The 21249-nt window shown below is 39.3% G+C and overlaps 1 protein-coding gene across 2 annotated transcripts in view; it reads right to left on the bottom strand.

The window, feature by feature from the left end:
* Slc39a8 (solute carrier family 39 member 8) overlaps positions 1-21249 on the bottom strand; it is an 83678-nt gene that overhangs the window by 50209 nt on the left and 12220 nt on the right. The window lies entirely within an intron of this gene.

The following is a 21249-nucleotide window of genomic DNA, read 5'->3' as shown; positions in this document are numbered from 1 at the left end:
CCACTGGGTTTGATCCCAGCACTGCAAAGCATAAATAAATAAATAGAAATATTTAAAAACATATCATCAGCATTCAAACAAAGGGTTTTGAGACAATTTCAAATTCTCAATATTCCCTCCCAGTTTCTTTATTTATTTGTTAGTTTGAATGGATTTTTATGGGAGCTATCAGAGTACCTATCAAATTTCTTACAGATAAACACCTGGTCCCCCACAGTTTTATAGTAAAGAAATTCATCCCTCCTTTACAGAGCAATAATAATCCTAACATATAAAATTATTTTAAAATGTGTCTCTAAAAGAAACGATTGTCTCCAAAAAAAAAACTAAATATGCTTTATTCTCAATGATAGCTTTTCTATATCATACGAAGTTTTGAAAACAGAATTTTTGAAATGTATTAATTCTTAATGAGGAATAGAATCTGCCCTAGAAAAAAAGGAGGACTGCAAATTCAAGGCCATTCTGGGCAACTTAGTGAGATGTGGTCTCAAAATAAAAAATAAAAAGGGCTGGAGGTGTGGCTCAGTGATAGAAAATGACTAGGTTCATAGAAAATGACTAGGTTCAATCCCCAGTACTCCAAAAAAAGAAAAAAATATCTGGAAAAAAATAACTTTTTATTCTCACGCACATTTTAACTCTAAACCATCTTCCATATACTTGCATTATAACAAAGAATATAAAACAAACCAAATACTAATACATGCTATAAAAACTATAGCATGTGAAAATAAAACATTTACTCAAGTAAAAGTGTCTACTTTTTAATAAATAAAATTGGGAAAAGTTCTTTGCACATTCTAGCCAGTCCTGAAGCCCCACTAAAACCTTAACTATATTCTAGGGACTGAATTGCCCCCCCCCAAAACTCCTATGTTGCATCCCTAACCACCCAATGTGATCATATTTGAAGTGGGAACTTTGGTAGGTAATTAGGGTTAGATGAGCTCATGAGGGGCCTGATCTCATGGGATCTATGTTCTTATAGGAAGGAACACCAGACAGTTTGCTTGTTGGCTTTCTGTGCCATATGAGGTCATCAGGAGAAGGGCACATTTTCAACCCAAAAGAGAGCCCTCCCCAAACAACACCTCCTTTGCATCTTGACTTCCAGTCTCTAGAACTGTGAGAAAATAAGTATCTGCTGGTGAAGCCACTTGGGCTATGGTATTATATTATGGCAGCTGAGCTGACTAGTACACTAGGAATGGTTTTGAGGACTCAAAAGTTGAGTTGTTTCACTAAGGTGCTGTAATTCCCTTCATAACAGAAATGATAAAAGTAAAAATGTCAGATTTTGATACAAAGAAGCCACTATTGCTTATAAAGGAAAAATTGAAAAATACCAAATACAGCAAGATGCACACAATTGTTAAAGCCAAGATTGCAATTACCTTACAGAAAATTCACATTCTTTTTTATTGATTTTTTTTATTTTTTTAAATACACGACAACAGTGGAATGCATTACAATCTTTATTACACATATAGAGCACATTTTTTCATATCTTCTTTTTTTAATGTCTAAGTATGCATCTAAAGTTGCTCTTTATTCAACTTACTCTCTCCTTTGAGTTTAGGATGATAGCTGACCACTGGCCCTAGAAGAGTACACAGCAAACTGACTGCTCATTTAATAGTCTTTGCTCTATTAACACTCTTCCCTGGGGCTGATAATAGGGAATCCTAAGCTAATAGATGGAGAAAATACGCAGATAGCCATTGCAGAAGAGAAAGTGGGTATAGTTCATTTCATCACCATGAAGACACCCAGGAGCATCATTGCTAGACTCAAAAATTACAGAGCCTGTGTGGCTCAGCTGGCCGATGCATGACTCCAGGAATTAACCAGTTGATAGACAGCAGACAGTGGGACTTTCAGCCTCCAACACAATTGTGTGAGCCAGTACCTCACAATGAATCCCTCATTCACATGCTTGTGCGCTTACACTTACACTCGCTCTCGCTCTCTCTCCCCCCTTCTCCATTTTTCTCCCTCTCTCTCTCTCTCTCATATATATATATATGTGTGTGTGTGTGTGTGTGTGTGTGTGTGTGTGTGTGTGTGTATCTGTATATCCTACTGTTTCTGTTTCTCTGGAGAACCCTAATACATACCTCATACCTATCACATTATTTTCTGACTAAAATATGATTTCACTACTTTAAATGCTATCAGGCTCTGGTTTTCTTTAACAATATCAAGTATAAACAGCCATAAAATTATACTACACTTTGCATTAATTATTTCCTTCTTTCTACAAGTTTTTATTGAATCATTGAAGTCTGGGTATAATATTGATGGAGAAGAAGAGGGTGGGGAAGATAGAGGATGACAACCAGGAAAAAAAAAAAAAGAGTGCAAATAAATAAGCAACATCATCACTCTCCCATCAAGAAGCCTAAATAACGGTGGTGGAAATGAAGTAAATATGCCAAGAACTATAAAACCAGAGTGAAGGAAATAAATCCAAGAAAGACACCACAATAAAGAACCACAAGTGTTAACGTGTTAACATGAAGGAGAAATCATACACAGAGGAAAGAGTCAAAAACAACTATGAGGACAGGACTCTTGAAAAAGATAAAAAGGATGTGACTCAGGGTCTGATTAAGGGACTTAGGAGGAGAAACACGTGGGGCAATTTAGTTTTAAGATATTTGAAAGTTGCAGTGCCTGCAGGGCCTCAGATGGAGATGATCTGAAGCTTTCTCTGACAAAGGTAGATGCCTGGGAGAGAGATGAGGCTCTCTTCTGTGAAAAGATACCTGAGCAGGCAAGGAAAAGATGATCAGGAGAGAGAACACATAGAACAAAGAAAAGATCTTTTTTTATATATAGAAAAAGGCCTCAGGAATATATGTGTAATTTGTTCAAACACAGGAAAAAAAAAAGAGCCAGAGAACAAGATGGAACAAGAGAATCCCATAACATAATAACCTAGAATAGCAAAATGTAGTGAATGCCCAGGACTTTGGCCTGCTTGGCATTCCTTATTCGTGGGCCAGTCAGGACAAGCCACCTGACCGCCAAGGGAGCCTTCTTTCACGTCATGTGAGTGGGGCTGAGCAGGGAACAAATGATCAAGATTTGTCTACTCTCTGATAAAAGTACTGATAGTACGGGCAGGAATGCTGTGAGTCTAACGACTCCTTCAGCCATTTTGCCACCATGTGAAAGAAAACTGATGACTCAGAGATTTTCAACATCATCATTATTTCCGTGGATACCGCTGTGCCTGAAGCTAACGTGCCCTTGACTCCTCAGTTACCTGGTTTAATAAATCCCCTTCTTGTCTTAGGTTAAAAATAAGTCATAGTGGTTTTTTTTTTTCCTTTCACTCTTCAAATGAAAGATCTCTAATTATTTAAAAGTCCCATTTTCTAAAAACTAGTGAAGGAATGGCTATCTAGGTGAAAACCACAAGATATGTTTCCACTTTTTCTCTATTTCTTCTTCCTTTTCTCAGCACATGGACCATTTTCTCTACTTGGCTGTCTTGTCAAGTGGCACCCGTTAACTAACACAAATAACAGGACCATCTGATGCTATGACCATTATGCCAAGGCCTTTGCACCAAAACCTGAAAGGAAAATCATCCCATTCAACTCAACCCAGAACTGGTTTCAGATTTTTTTTATCATGGACTGGGACTCTGTGGGAAGATAAGAAGTTGTCAGTCCCAATGAAGGACACTGCTAGGTGTGGCTTATACTCTCTGTGTGACTAAAGGTAGGGAGAAAGAGTAACCTGAGATGTATTTAAACTCACTGTCAACGTTAGAATAAAATATCAAGTCCGGGTAATTTTCCAAGGTGGTAAAGTAAGTGGGACACACGAACTTCAAATTCTATTACAAATCCCCAAAGGGAGTCAGAGAGTGAAGTTGAGTTAGGATCCAAGTCTGAAAGAACCCTACGTTCATTGTCAGCAAGCACTGCAATTACCTTACGGGATTCACCACATGCACAGCCAGGCGCATTCATTTACTCATTAACAAAACAAGTTGATCACACCTTCTGTGGGCCAGAAGTTGGGCAGGGACTGAGATTAAGACATGGTTCCCGAAACATCTTCAATAAGGTCACCATTCATCAGAGAAAACAGACAGATGCAAAACTGGTAAATATAATGATATGAAGGAGGTATTGTGAGATACAAGGGAAGAAGCCAGGATCGCTTCCTGGAGGAGAAGTCACACATACACAGTCTTCCGTATTATTTTGGTGCTTCTGAGGGCTGGGAAGATGAGACATTATTCACATAAAATAACAATCAGTAATGCAAATGAGTATGCCGTTAATTGACATGTATTTTCTATACAACAACTATCATAGGAGTTCTATAAAGGCTACAGATAATAGGAACTATAATATATGCTTAACATATTCAAACTCTTTCAACCAGCACATTAATTACTAATAGATTTCAGAAAAAAATCTGGATGAAGAAATTATGTCTGATAGTAGAATGAATCAGAATTATTACCCTATGTACATTTACAACTATATAACCAGTGTGATTCTACATCATGTAAAACCAGAAGAATGAGAAATTATACTCCATTATATATAATGTATCAAAGTGCACTCTACTGTCATGTATAACTAATTAAAACAAATTTTTTTTAAGTCCAAGCTGTCCAACTTTATAAACGTAATGACAAAATTCAAACAGGTTTTCTCACATTTTCTGGCTTTTAAGCCAATACTGTGCTGCTATGTCTTGCTCAAACACTGAGAATAACTCAAAGGGGAAATGATTTTGATCCTGTCATGGAGTGCATTTCATTGCCCCTATTAGTGACTTGAGTCATAAAGTTAAATTGCCTTTCTACTCTTTAGAATCTACCCAGAGAGAGACCTCAACAACAATGCTAAAATTCAAACATCAACCAGATTTTCTCACCATGGTGTGAATTAAGAAGAAAATGAAAGATGGTTATGATAACTTGCCTCCCAGTAAGCCCACCTAGCTATCATTCAAACAGGAAAACTGGGTGTGGGGCAAAAGCTGAGCTCAAACAACAGATGGCCCAGAGCCTGGCACAGCAGGAATAGGCTGTGGCAATTGCTGGGAAGTGATCCTGCGGTGTTGAGAGCCACAGCCAAAGGGGCCCCAGCAAACTTCCAGCTGCCAGCAAGCTTCAGACTGCCCCAGCAACATCTAGCTGATTGGCTCCTCTGCGGTGATGTTCATTGGGCTGTTTCCCTGCCCTTCAGACTGCCAGCTGATGATTGGCTCACAGCTGCCCCAGCAACATCTAGCTGATTGGCTCCTCCACGGAGCTGCTCATTGGGTGACTTCTTTGGCTCTGCCCACGCAACCCAGCCAATCGGCCTCAAGAGGAGGAGGATTGTGGGAGGAAAAGGCTGGTGTGGGAGAGAGAGGCTTGTGGAAGCCGGTGGTGGCAGTTGGGCTCTGAGGGTTTTTCCCTGGAGCTGTTTTGTTTGGCGTTTGTAGTTCTAAAAATAAAGTTAGTTTCTTTTTGACAAGTGGCTCCTGATTTGTGCCAAGCCAGACTTCGGCATTTGGTGGCCCGTACGGGGAGCAACTGAGGGTAAGTAAACTGCTCGCCCCTGAGGGCAGGGCGAGAGGATGGGGAGCCATTCTAAGTCTCCTCTTTTGTTTTGCTTCGTTTTTGTTTTAACTTTCCTGTCCCTGGAGATGAGTAAGAGGGAAGAAAAACCACTCACATCTGAGGAAAAACTATTTGCGTTTGAGGAACAGATAGGGAGAAAGGACGGATGCATATGTCAGGAGGATAGAAAGGCTGTTATAATGATTTTGTGTGGTTCCCTTTTTATTGGATTCTGTCTCGGTTTTGTTTGGCGTCATCTTGTTGGGTTGTATTATAGTAGAAATACGGGATCAGCAATTAGTAAAAAACAAACCGAAAGAGTGTTAAGTAAATTGTTAGAGGAAGGAAGCTTCCCAGTAAAATCAAGAGCAGTCAGGGCATACGTTGATGTAATACAAGAATATAGCCCATGGCTTTTTAAGGAGGAGCTGTTAGATATATCACAATGGAACCATCATGGTGAAGATTTAAAAAGAATAGAAAAGAACAACCCAGGGACTCTGCCAGTTGGCACATTGTCATTGTGGACGTTGGTATCTAGTTTGCTTAGTCCAAAGCCTTCAGTTCAGACAGAGGTAGAGGAAGAAGAAGACATATTGATTCAAGTAGAAGAGGAAGTCTCTCAAGTTAGTCAGAAAGAGGAAAAGATTCAAGTGAAAGAGAAGGTCTTTCGAGATAGTGAGACAGAGGAAGAAAGTTTAGAGCAGAAAAATCTATCAGGGGAAAATTTAAAACAGGAGACTGCTAATAAGACCCTTTTATTAGAGAGCGTAAGTGTCCAACCAACAGCACCGCCTCTACAGGAGACTGCTACTAATAGCATTCTATCACCAGAGGGCATAAGTGTTCAACCAACAGCGCCACCTCTACAGGAGACTGCTACTAACAGCACTCTATCACCAGAGGGCATAAGTGTCCAATCAACAGCACCACCTCCATATGCTAAGAGACTCCCAACCCCCGCAGTTGATAGTTTGGATCCTGAGACAGGATCTCAAGTATGCCCTGTATTTGAGGTAGGAGGGCAGCGAACTTACCAGGGTTTAAATTTCAAATCAGTGAAGGAGCTAAAAGAGGCTGTAGCAACCTATGGTCCTCAAGCACCCTTCACTGTAAGCTTGGTCGAATCCATTACCAACTTAAGCATGACGCCAGCAGATTGGGCTAGTTTGTGTAAAGCTGTGCTAAATGGAGGACAATACCTGTTATGGAAGGTTGCCAATGAGGAATTTTGCAAGGAGACGGCTAGTCGAAATGCAGCAGCTGGTTATCCTCAGAGAAATCTAGATATGTTGTTAGGAAAGGGACCTTATGAGGATCGGCAGCAACAACTTGCATATGATCCTGGTGTATATTTACAAATTGCTGTAGATGCAGTTAGGGCATGGAAGTCTTTACAAGAACCTGGAGGTTTACAAGGTCAATTATCTAAGATAATACAAGGAGCTAATGAACCTTACGCTGAATTTGTAGATAGGCTTATTCAAACAGCTACCAGAGTTTTTGGGAATACAGAACAAGCAATGCCATTTATAAAACAACTGGCTTATGACCAAGCGAATCGTTGGTGTAGAGATATCATTAGACCATGGAAACAGGAAGATTTAAACACATATATTAAATTATGTAGAGACATTAATGAACAAGGGCAAATTGTGGCAGCTGCAGTAAAACAAGCTTTAGATGCCAGAGACATTAATGAACAAGGGCAAATTGTGGCAGCTGCAGTAAAACAGGCTTTAGATGCCAGAGACATTAATGAACAAGGGCAAATTGTGGCAGCTGCAGTAAAACAGGTTTTGGATGCCAGAGACATTAATGAACAAGGGCAAATTGTGGCAGCTGCAGTAAAACAGGCTTTAGATGCCAGGCCAAGAACATGCTACAATTGTCAACAAACAGGACATTTTAAAAGGAATTGCCCCATAGGAGGAGGGTTTAACAAAACTAGGTATCAAACAAGTAGAATACCGGGTATTTGCCCACGATGCCGTAGAGGGAGACATTGGGCTAATGAATGCCGTTCTCAAACCACCATAGAGGGTACTCCATTATATTGGGCTAATGAATACCGTCCTCAAACCACCATAGAGGGTACTCCATTATCAAAAAACGAACAAGGACAAGGTGTTTATCCACAATATCGTGGACAAAGGCATCAGGCTCCGTTGCCAAAAAATGGACAGGGGGCCCCAATGCTCCGGGGCCCCAAACCACAAATATACGGAGCACTGGAGGAACCCAGCAACCCCAGCAACCCCATCAGGGTAGTGCCCAGCACATCAGATCCCTCATCAGACAAACCAGAGGGAGCGCAGGGTTGGACATCTGCGCCTCCACCAAATCAGTACTAACTCCAGAGATGGGAGTTCAAATCATTCCCACAGGGGTAAAAGGACCTCTTCCCAAAGGAACAGTAGGCTTATTATTGGGACGCAGCTCTTCTACTCTAAAAGGACTTTTGATAAGTCCTGGGGTAATTGATTCCAATTATGAAGGTGAAATAAAAATTATAGCCAGTTCTCCAAAGGGTATATCAGTAATTTCACCAGGAGATAGAATAGCACAGTTACTAATAATACCAAGCCTACATGATAAATTTTCCAGTCATGTTGTAGAAAGAGGTTCCAAGGGATTAGGCTCCACAGGTGTAGATTGGGCTATGCTTTCTTTAAATTTAGATTCTCGACCCATGCTAAAACTAAATATTCAAGGACATGAATTTAATGGGCTACTGGATACAGGTGCAGATCTTAGCATCATCTCTCGTCAAGAATGGCCAAAACATTGGCCATTACAACAAGCCACTCAATCGCTTCGAGGCCTAGGAGTGGCGACTAATCCCGATAGAAGTGCAATGCTATTAGATTGGAAGGATCCTGAAGGATGTGAAGGAACTATACAGCCATATGTATTGGATTATCTTCCCGTAAATTTATGGGGACGAGATGTCTTAGATCAATTAGGTTTGACATTAACAAATAATATCAATCAAAATGCACCCACTATTATGGCTAGACAAGGTTTTAGGAAAGGAAAAAGATTAGAAAGACAAGAACAATGTATAGCAGCACCAATACAAATAGATCAAGGAACAGACAGACATGGGTTGGATTTTCACAAAGGGCCACTGAGACAATAAAAATTACATGGAAATCAGAAAGACCAGTATGGGTTCCTCAGTGGCCCTTGACTAAAGAAAAGACACAAGTAGCCCATGATCTGGTCAAACAACAATTAGCGGAAGGACATATACAACCTTCTGTATCTCCCCATAATACTCCCATTTTTGTCATCAAAAAGAAATCTGGTAAATGGAGATTACTGCAAGATTTAAGAGCCATTAACAATGAAATGGTCATTATGGGACCTGCTCAATCGGGGATTCCTCAATTGTCTGCTTTGCCAAAAACTTGGTATGTTTTAGTTATAGATATTAAAGATTGTTTTTTTTCAATTCCAATTCATCCTGAGGATAGTCCACGTTTTGCATTTACTATCCCTGCACTAAATCATGAAGGTCCTGATCAGAGATATGAATGGAAAGTACTCCCTCAAGGGATGGCTAACAGCCCAACTATGTGTCAAATTTATGTTAACAAAGTAATCCAGCCACTTAGAAATCAAAATCCTGAACTACAAATATTTCACTATATGGATGATGTGTTATTGGCACACAAAGCTAAAAACACATTGCTAGAATGTTATGCCACACTTACAAACTTATTAAAAAATTATAATCTAGAGATAGCAATAGATAAAGTACAATTAAATTTTCCAATTAATTATTTAGGAGTTCTATTATCCTCAACCATGGTCCGTCCACCAAAAATTCAAATACGAGTTGATCAACTCAAATCACTTAATGACTTTCAAAAGTTATTAGGAGACATAAATTGGATAAGGCCTTATCTAGGTATTCCAACAGGAGAATTGGGACCTTTATTTGATATCCTAAAAGGTCCATCAGATCCAAATTCACCCCGAATGTTAACGCCTGAAGCAAGAAAGGCATTAAAAATCATTGAAACATATATGGAAAATATGCATTTGGATAGAATTGATATAAGTTTGCCTTTATTATTTATTGTACTACCAACAAAATATATTCCTACAGGAGTATTTTGGCAAGAAGGTCCATTATTATGGATACATTTATCTTATTCTCCTAACACTATTCTTACTAGGTATCCTGAGGCTGTAGGACAATTAATACTCAAAGGAATAAAAACAGCAAAGGCAGTGTTTGGAATTTCTCCCCATAAAATTATTACTCCATATACTATGAATCAAATTGATGAATTAGCTAATGAGTTAAATACTTGGGCAATAATAATGTGCAAATCTAATGTTTCATTTGATAACCACTTACCATCTAATCCTTTATTGTCTTTTTGGTCATTGCATCCTGTAATTTTTCCAAAAATGACAAGAAAAACACCTATCATGAATGCTCCAAATATATTCACTGATGGGTCAAATAATGGTACAGCAGCAATAATTACACCTAATCAAACTTTTACATTTTTAGTACCCAAACAATCAGCTCAAAAGGTAGAGCTTAATGCAGTATTACAAACTTTTGTGATGTTTAAAGATTCTGTATTTAATTTATTTTCTGATAGCCAGTATATAGTTAATGCTATAGTATCCCTTGAAGATGCTGGTAGAATTTCCCCTTCTTCTACTGTTTTCTCTTTGTTTTCCACTATACAAAGTTTAATCTGGGACAGAAAAGATCCATTCTTTATAGGACATATCAGGGCACATACAGGATTGCCTGGAGCCCTTAGTTTGGGCAATGATTTAGCAGATAAAACTACACGTGACATACATATTTTCTCTATACTAGAAGAAGCTATAAATTTTCATGAAAGATTCCATGTCAATGCTAATACTTTACAAAAGCGTTTTAAAATAACTAAGGAACAAGCTAGACAAATAATAAAACAATGTCAAAATTGTGTGACCTTTTTACCACAAGTTAATCTTGGAGTCAATCCTAGAGGATTGATGCCTAACCATATTTGGCAGATGGACGTCACACACTTGCCAGAATTTGGAAAATTAAAATATTTGCATGTTACAGTTGATACTTCTTCTGGATTTTTGATGGGCTCCCTTCATGCCGGCGAAAAAACTAAAGATGTTATAGCTCATTGCTTACAAAATTTTGCCACTGTGGGCATTCCAAAACAGTTAAAAACAGATAATGCCCCTGGTTATACGTCTACTTCTTTTAAACAATTTTGCTCATCATTTGGCATTACTCATATAACAGGAATCCCATACAATCCACAGGGTCAAGGCATAGTTGAAAGAGCTCATCAAACTATTAAAATGTACTTATTAAAGCAAAAAGATGGAATTGGGAAGGGGTATATATTCCCCAAAGATAAACTTAAAATAACGCTTTTTACTCTAAACTTTTTAAATTTGGATTCATCAGGACTTAGTGCTGCAGAAAGGCATATGTGTCCAAAAAATGTACATAAGCCCAAGGTACTTTGGAAAGATATTCTAACAGGACAATGGAAAGGTCCTGACCCAGTAATTGTCTGGAATCGGGGGTCTGTTTGTGTGTTTCCACAGGAAGAACAGCAGCCGATTTGGATTCCAGAGAGATTAACCAAGGTTCTGACCCAGAACAGCAGCCGATTTGGATTTCAGAGAGATTAACCAAGGTTCTGACCCAGTGATTGTCTGGAGTCGGGGGCCTGTTTGTGTGTTTCCACAGGGAGAACAGCAGCTGATTTGGATTCCGGAGAGATTAACTAAAATCCTGACCCAGTGATTGTCTGGAGTCGGGGGTCTGTTTTTGTGTTTCCACAGAGAGAACAGCAGCCGATTTGGATTCCAGAGAGATTAACTAAAGCGATTTCTACAGACCAAAAAGAAGATGATTTAGCTCAAATCCATAATAGCTGATATCCAAAACTCCAATTTGGCTATCCTTACATCTGCGACAGAACCAGGATGCTTTTTTCAATATCTATTTTATTATTGCCCTTTCCCATATCATGAAGTTCTATTTTATTTTTTTGAGCTCATACAGACCTAGGTTAATGTTTTGCTGATCAGTTCTATTTTTTTTTTTTTTTTTGACTATAGAGTTTTTAAACATTGCAATAGAGATTTTACCTGTAAAAAGTTATAAGGCCTTTACTATTGTGTTATGTGTTGTATGTATTATGTTATGTGTGCACACTTGTGTTTTGTGTTATATGTTTGAATGTACGTATGTCCAATGTACATATTTCTATATATCATATATGATGAGCGCTCATGAAAAGATGGATCCAAATATTTTTTTTTTTATTCACGTGATTTAAATGGTTTAATTTAAATTGGGTAAATAACTGTTAAGAATTGTTTTAATATGTAAACAAAAAAGGAGGTTAACAGATCTGTTTGTTTGCTCTCACCTTTAGTTTTCATTATATTTAATAATTCTCTTCACTATAATGTAAATTGTTAAGAAAATTGTTTTCTTTTAGTGTCTTCTGGAATGTTACCTAATTTTTTCTTTAGCCATTATTGCCAGAATTTCTATCTTCATCCCAGTGCCGATGAAGATAATATAAATTGTTAAGAAAATTGTTTTCTTTTAAGAAAATTGTTTTCTTTTAGTGCCTTCTGGAATGTTACCTAATTTTTTCTTTAGCCATTATTGCCAGAATTTCTATCTTCATCCCAGTGCCGATGAAGATAATATAAATTGTTAAGAAAATTGTTTTCTTTTAGTGTCTTCTGGAATGTTACCTAATTTTTTCTTTAGTCATTATTGCCAGAATTCCTATCTTCATCCCTGTGCCGGTGAAGACAAAGATAAAACTAATCTACAGTTTCTGCAATAGCCATCACTGAACTGCTTACAGAACTTACACTGAACTGCTTACAGAACCGTCAATTGACTTGGTATATCTTCCTCCCTTCTGCTTGTCATGATCATTCAGCTAAAATTTGGGGGTCAACAGAGGTGAGGCAAAGAACCTCACCCCCCCCCCCCCCGCTGAGACCTCTCCACAGGTGTGGCTGTACTGGACCGGTAGTCAATGACGGGTAAGATCCAATTACAATGGTACCAACCTAAGACAGGAGGCTGACGCCCTGAGGTCAGCTCATCCGAAGACGGGTAAGGACCATATGTATTGGACAACCTAAGGCAGGCACGGTCCATAAGCCACATGCTTGTTGTTTAAACAGAGAGGGGGAGATGTTGAGAGCCACAGCCAAAGGGGCCCCAGCAAACTTCCAGCTGCCAGCAAGCTTCAGACTGCCCCAGCAACATCTAGCTGATTGGCTCCTCTGCGGTGATGTTCATTGGGCTGTTTCCCTGCCCTTCAGACTGCCAGCTGATGATTGGCTCACAGCTGCCCCAGCAACATCTAGCTGATTGGCTCCTCCACGGAGCTGCTCATTGGGTGACTTCTTTGGCTCTGCCCACGCAACCCAGCCAATCGGCCTCAAGAGGAGGAGGATTGTGGGAGGAAAAGGCTGGTGTGGGAGAGAGAGGCTTGTGGAAGCCGGTGGTGGCAGTTGGGCTCTGAGGGTTTTTCCCTGGAGCTGTTTTGTTTGGCGTTTGTAGTTCTAAAAATAAAGTTAGTTTCTTTTTGACAAGTGGCTCCTGATTTGTGCCAAGCCAGACTTCGGCACTGCGGCAGGGTTACCATACCTAGGCACCTCTGTGTTGATGCCATCTTAAATGCTTTGTTTCCCTAATACTATTTTAAACCCAATACCCTACTTTTGCAGGTCCAGCAGAGGAGCCAGCTTGTTGATTGATTCTCCTGGGCTATCATTATGTAACTACATGACTATGAAACTGATACAACTGGCCACAGGCTGTCAAGAATGTATTCAGAGGAAAAGGTGAAGATCTAAGATGATTATTTAATGAGACAGAAGCCTCTGGGATCCTTGAGCTCATATGACCTTAATATTTACTAATGCTAATAAGAACACTATGTTCCTGCCACAGGGAAATGCTCAGTAACTCCATGTTGAAATGAATGAATGAATGAATGAGCTCCTCGTGTGGTTTCATAGTATTCTTTAGAACCAAATGCCAAAAAAAAGTAATAATGTAAATAAAATTATGAAAAAGTAAAAGAAATAAAAATCAGAAAGTAAAATACACTTAAGAATGTTTCATTAAGGTGACAAGCCAATATACCAAGAGAACAATTTAATAATCAGGAGGACATTTCTGACCCTAGAAACAAGTGACCAGTCCCATTAATGAACAAATGTCATGGAGTTGGTGATTCAAATGCTCCACACTCAAGGCAGGAACATTCAAAGCTGGAGTGACTGAGGAAATCTCTTCCAGATTTGGTATTGCTGCAATCTTAGAAATGTCTTACCTCAGTTTCAAGAAACTTGAGCCTCATTCCTCCTTGGTATTGCTCAATCTGGGTAAAAGCTGAATCACTATCAACCTTCTCTTGAAGTTTTGCCCTCTTAAATGACTATTCAAAGTTTATGCCTTAGTATTTTATCAAGATAAAAGACCGGTTTTCCCAAGATTTGAACAAAGAACAGTCTAGAAAGATAATCCCTAGGTGTGGGAGATAGCTAATCAAGTGATCCCAACTCTGTTTCCCTGACATTAATTCTTCCATTTTTCCCTCAGTTTTTCTTTTTCTTTTTCTTTTTTTTTTTTTTACCATCTCATATATTTATTTTTTTAATTTTTATTTGTTTTAATTAGTTATACATGACACTAGAGTGTACTTATATACTTTGATATATCATGCATAGATGGGTTATAATTTCTCATTTTTCTGAGTGTACATATTGCAGAATCACATTGGTCATACAGTCACATACATACATAAAGTAATCAGTCCTCCTCCTCCTCCTCCTCCTTCTCTCCTCCTCCTCCTCCTCCTCCTCCTTCTCTCCTCCTCCTCCTCCTCCTCCTCCTCCTCCTCCTTCTCTCCTCCTCCTCCTCCTCCTCCTCCTCCTCCTCCTCCTCCTCCTCCTCCTCCTCCTTCTTCTTCTAATTAAGAACCATCTCTGCTATTCCAAAACATAGAAGAACAGACAGGGAGGAGCAAGGCACGGGGAAGTGTTCTGGGGAAAAGAGCCTCTGATGTCTCTCAAGGTGGAGGCAAAGAGACTCCTGGGTGGATCCAGATGTGCTGCTTGATACCTGTGTGAAGCCTGAGCCAATTTGCACACCTCACACCTGCCGCTGTCTGAGTTCACACCTAACTGATGCCCACACTATGATGTCAGGATCTACAGGGCTCAGGGTCCCCTGGCTGTCCATCAGTCTTGTCTCTCTCAGCTCTCCATTTTCACAGGAGTCACCGTTTCCGAATCTTGTGTTTCTGCTCTCCTTTCATTGGAGACACACAGAAGCATGGTTTGCAACAACACAGCTGTCACCCCCTCCCAGCCTTTGCTTCTTTCATGGGTATGGACTGTGGGCCCACCTGTGGAGGGCAGTTTTCTTCTGACCTAGACCTTAAGAGCACTTGCTGCTCTCTGATGTGTCTCATCTACTGATCCTCCAGGAATGAGTATGGGCGACACAAGGTCATGATGGGAAACCAGGCTGGGAGTGGGGGTCCTCATGGTGCCGGAAGCAGAGACCTTCCTTACCCTGGCTCAGCCATGGTTGCCCTGGGATTTGTGCTACTGTTGGCCTCTGTGTGGTGCCACAGCCAGTGTTTGATTGATGAGGCTTCCTGCTTCAGCAGAAATGTGCAGGTGGAATGTCGTAGATTTTTCAACTCTCATAATAAGAATAAGACTTTTTCAACTCTCATAATAAGAATAAGAAAGGATTCTGGAAGCTTTTTGCCTTAATGAAATATGAAGACTGACATTCACTTGTTGAGAAATTAAAATTTGCAGTAGATTTCGATGGTCTTTTCTTGAGTCTGAAAATCAGTAATAACTTTCTTTTCAATCTTTAGTTCAATTGGGGATTGAACTCAGGGATGCTTAACCACTGAGCTATACCCCCAGACATTTTGTATATATATATATTTTTTTTTGAGACAGGGTCTCACTAAGTTGGTGAGGGCCTCACTCAGTTGCTAAGGCTGGCCTGGAATTTGGGATTCTCCTGCCTCAGCCTCTCAAGTTGCTGGGTTTACAGGCATGCACCAGGAGGTCCAGCTATAATAACTTTCAACTTTTAAACCCCTCACTATAACGACACTCAAGGTATTCAATTTCTTTTTCTTCCAACTCGGAATGATTGATATCAAAGGGATGGTAGCACTTCACTCACATTGTAATACTATAACACAATGCTCTGTTCCCTAAGACCCTGTAAAGCACAATATTAACACCTATGGGGTTGAGAGAGAGCAAACATTCATCAGGTAGAAACCCTAGAATGTAAAAGACATTGATATATTCAAAGTGATAAAGGACAAAATATGGAAGCCAAGAATCCTAGAACCAGCAAAAGTGTCCTTCCCATAGCGGGGGAAATGGAGGTATTCCCAAATGCTTCTGTCACTTTGTGCTGCTATAACAAAATACCTTAGTCTGGGTAATTTATTAACAACAGAAATTGAATTGCCACGGTTCTGGAAACTGGCAAGTCCAAAGTCAAAGCACCTTGTTGCCATAGCATCACATGATGGAAGGGGCAGAGGAATGAGCTCATCTCCTCAAGCGCTGTTTTTTTTGTTTTGATACTTTCCTTTTCTTTTTTGATGTACTGGCAGTTGAACAAGGGACCTCAGGCATATTACGCAAGTTTTCTATCACTGACGTACATCCCCAGTACTTTTTATTTTGAGACAGGGAGTCTCTAAGTTGCTTAGGCTGGGTTTGAACGTGTGAACCTCTGCCTCAGTGTCCCAAGTGATGGATATGTGTCATGCTCACATACACACATATGCATGCATACACACTCACACATACTCACCTACACACATCCATACACATCACATACACACTCACATAAGTGTACTCATACATACTGACAAACATGCACACACATATCCACACATTCACACACACACCTATACACACCCACATACATTCACATAAATACATTCACATACACACACTTGCAAACCTACTCACATACACTCATACACTCTCATTCTTAAAATTTCCTAAAAAACAGATGAAAAGTACTGAATATATTAATTCAAAGAGAAACATGTCTTGTCTCATAATACATTGTTAAGGGGAAAAAGATTTTTATAAAATAAATGTACAAAATAACACTAGTGCCAGAAATAAGGTTAAATATAATCTGCAGCTATCTGCTCCAAAATGTTAACAGTGCTTATTTCTGGGTGGTGAAATTATGGGGATTTTTATTTTTTCCTTTCTGCTTCTCTGTATCTGCCAAAGTTTTTATCACTGCACTTACATTCCTATTTCATTGAGAAAAATAAAATTAAATCGATGGGAATTTTTTAACTTTTTTCTCTAGGTTGTCTCTCTCTCTCTCTCTCTCTCTCTCTCTCTCTCTCTCTCTCTTTCACACACACAGACACACACACACAAGATGAGCTAGAAGTCTAAGATATTACTAAAAATGAAGAGAAAAAAGAAATAGTAAAAGCTACAATACTTTTTTTCAAAACAGTTCACACACAACAGAATATTACTTGGCAATAAAAGAGAATAAAATCATGGCATTTTCAGGTAAATAGATGGAGTTGGAGAAGATAATGCTAAGTGATGTTAGCCAATCACAAAAAAACAAATGCCGAATGTTTTCTCTGACATAAGGAGGCTGAGTCATAGTGGGGTAGGGAGGGGGAGTATGGGAGGAATAGATCAACCCTAGATAGGGCAGAAGGGTGGGAGGGTAGGAGAGGGACAAGGGGGTAAAAAAAAAAAGATGGTGGAATGAGATGGACATCACTACCCTAAATACATGTATGAAGAAGACACGAATGGTGTGAATATACTTTGTATAAAAGCAGAGATATGAAAAATTGTGCTCTATATATGTAATATGAGTTGTAATGCATTCTGCTATCATATATAACAAACTAGAATAAAAAAAATTTAAAAAAACAAAAAACAGTTCACAAACTTTTCTGACTTTATCATAGTAAACCGACAAGTCCTCCAGCCCTGTTCCATGCTCCCTTCAGTTTCTCAAGCCCCCTTCACCTCTAAACACCTGGTGTGGTGTCAGACAGAAACCGGATCTGGATTTCTGCCTCTCAACTCTCACCTGACCCTACTTCTCATCCCCTATAAGATGGCCCCACAGGCTTTCTCCCATCTGCTAGCAAGACCAAAAGGCCTTTTTGCCTTGCTGGTAACCAAGGGCTTCACTCAGTCCCTCTGGGGATAAAGGGTACAAGGCATGCCTCTTATGCAAGTCAGAGCATGAAGAGACCATGAGGAATGAGCACATCCTTCAAAACCATATTATCTCTGTATGCAGGGACTGGCCTTGTCCATCACATAACCAATCACACAAAGAGACCTTTAGCACACTGATTCTCAAAGCATGATCCAAGGCCCCTGAGGGTTGCCCAGATCCTATCAGAACATAACGCAAGTCAAAATTATTTTCATAAAAATACTAAGTCTACATTTCTCTTTTTCACTCTCACTCTGTTATGAGTGAACAATGCAGTTTCCAGAGGCCACAGATGTCATAACAGATCAAATGCAAAATCTCATCTGGGGATCCAACCCTCTGCTAGTAAGCTAGGTATTAAATCTTTGCAAAGCATAAAACAACGCCATTCTCTATTTTTATGGTCATATAAAACACGGTTATTTTTTCTTTTAACATAGAACGAATTCATCATTGTCATTTTTAATAAATTCAATAAATATTTCCAAGTTTTCTCAACTCTAATTTCTATAATGGTAAATATGAATAGCTATGAATCACACATACTAAGGCTCTTTGATGTTCTCCATAATTTAAGAGCACAAGGAGATCCTTGGAACAAAAAGTTTGAGCACCTAGAACATAAGAAGGATGCACAGGAAGCTCCAGTGCCAAAATTAAAAAAAAAAAAAAAAAAAGACACAGACAATGCCTTATATACCACGTAGCAGAGGAGTTAGAAGCTTGTAATACAATCCTATCTAATATACCTCTTATCCTATTTATCCCACTCCAGAAGATTGTGTCCACTGAAGCGTCACCCTCAGTTTGCTCCTCTGCCACTCATCCTAAGGCCTAACACTTAAGGAACTCAATTATCTGTCTTTAATATTCCTCTCCCCCCCTTACCATCCTCTACAAACATATGTGAACTCTCTATTCTAACCCAACAGTTCTAATAAGCCATGTATTCTACCTCCGTCGTGACATTGACCTTCATGGCCTAGGAGACTGATGCCCCTCCTCTCAAACTATCCAACTACAGTTTGTCCTGTGAAGCCCCTTTTGGAACCCACCTCCTCAGCTATGCTCAACCCTTCTTCTCCAGACTCCTACATCCATAGTGTTCATTTGTTTAGACTAACTGGTACTTCCTCATATGATTATCTGTTCACAGAAACCGGTATCTCACCAGACACCGTGGCGCACACCTATGATCCAAGCAATTCAGGAGGCTGAGGCAGGAGGATCATGAGTTTGACGCCAGCTCAGCAACTTAATGAGACCCTGTCTCAAAATTAAAAATAAGAAGAAGATGATCTGGGTAAATAGCTCAGTGGTAAAGTAGCCCTGGGTTCATATCCACCATATCCTCCTCTCCAAAAAGGGGCATCTCTTCAGTAAGATCATAAACATCTAGAGAGGATACTTCTTCCTTATTTTGTCTTCCTCAAATCCTAACAAGGCTTTGGACATAAAAGACACCCCATGTATTAAAAACTCACTAATTTGATAGGTTAAGCAAAGAGGATGCATAAAAGGAGATTTAAAACTAGCTCAGGAGGCTGAAGCAGCAGGATCACAAGTTCAAAGCCAGCCTCGGCAATGGCAAGGCACTAAGCAACTCAGTGAGATTCTAAATAAAAATACAAGATACAAAAAATGCCTTGTCTCTAAATAAAAATACAAAAAAAAAAAAATGCTGGGGATGTGCCCCAGTGGTTAAGTGTCCCAGGGCTCTATCCCTGTACCAAAAAAAAAAAAAAAAAAATTGGAACTCAATGTCTAAATATAGTTCTGGGAAATAAAAGTCAATAACCCGAGAGTCATTTACCAGGACCTCTGAAGAGCCAAATTTTACAGTCACAAGGTTTTCTGCTCATTCTATGAATCTCTCCCAGAATCAGTGTGGCCCTGATACTACAAATAAGCAAATACTGACACTAGTGCTTCCAAGTTGACCTAGACATATAGCAATGGAGAACAACCAAGTCCAAATGAGGAGAATAGAATTCTGAAAAATTCAGAAATCAAGAGTCATACAAAATTTATTATCTTTATTATTTCCTTTTCCTCAGACAACACATGGGTAAAATTTCAACTATTTCTTTTATACTACTTTTAAAATTTATTTGTCTGCATCAAAGGAATTACTTTTTTACCTTGACTTAAACAAGTTTTTAATTTGATTAAAATAATTTAGAAAGTTGTGTTGTTACAAAGTATGGTTTAAAAGATTGAAATTATTTATCAAGCAAATAAGTATTCGACTACTCAACAAATATTTCCTGAATTCCAACTATCTGCTAGACACTATGCGGTTCAGTGAAAACAGAAGGTGACAGAGACAAACACAGTCTCTCACTTCACAAATCTTACGGACTATTAAAGGGTTCATATAAAAACATAAATAATTATACCATGGCCTGCTACAAGTTAGGGTAGGATCCGTGAATGGCAAGAAGACTGTGTAATTAACTCATCCTCAGGTAATAGGATTGTCAAAGACTTTCTAGAGAAAACAACATCTAAACTGAGACTTGAAGATAAAGTAGAAATAAGGTTGAAGATATATGGGAATGGGGGCAGATGCCGCAGGGTCCTAAAGGACAGTAGAATTCATTTTAACTGTACTGGGAAGTCTGGTGAAAATGGAGGCCTGCTCGGATTTGCATATTAATAATATAAGTTAGACAGAAATGTGGAGGATAGAGAGAGACGGGAGCAAGACTGGATGTAGAGGGTAGCAGCAGCCATGTGGGGGGCTTCTGAACACTCACAGCATGCCAGGCACTGCGGAGAATGGCTGGATACAGAATGCGATTTCATCTCCACTACCATCCCACTAGATAGCTACATTTTGTTCATTACATGAAAGAGAACACTTGAGTTTCGGAATTAAATAGAAGATATTTAGAAACTAATGTAATAAGGCTTATGTGCATTTGACAAAGAAAGAAGAGAAGAAGCAGAAGAAGACGGAGGAGGAAGAGGAGAAAAGAAGGGAGGGAGGGAGGACAACATCTATTTTCTCAGCCTAATCCATGGAGTAGATGGTGATATGTATCTCTGAGATGGGCAAAACAGCATTACCAGGTTTTCGTGGAGAAAGAGATGGAGTTGCTGAGTTCTATTTGAGACAAGTTTAGACCTGATGATATGGGGAAGTTGGTAGAGTTAGAATCCATCCACCCTGGATGTCCAAAGTTCAAATCAAAAGAGAAATCTGAAAAGCAGCCATACAGAAAAACACAACCTTAAGAATGACTGGGGGGGGGGGCCTGGGGCTGTATAGCTCAGTGGTAAAACACTTGCCTCACATGTGAGAGGCACTGGGTTCAAACCTCATCGCCACATAAAAATAAATAAAGATACTGTA

Source organism: Ictidomys tridecemlineatus, chromosome 9, assembly GCF_052094955.1.
Source record: "Ictidomys tridecemlineatus isolate mIctTri1 chromosome 9, mIctTri1.hap1, whole genome shotgun sequence".
NCBI classification, from domain to species: Eukaryota; Metazoa; Chordata; class Mammalia; order Rodentia; family Sciuridae; genus Ictidomys; species Ictidomys tridecemlineatus.
The sequence above is the reverse complement of the archived record's forward strand: the minus strand, read 5'-3'. Positions and strand labels throughout refer to the sequence as shown.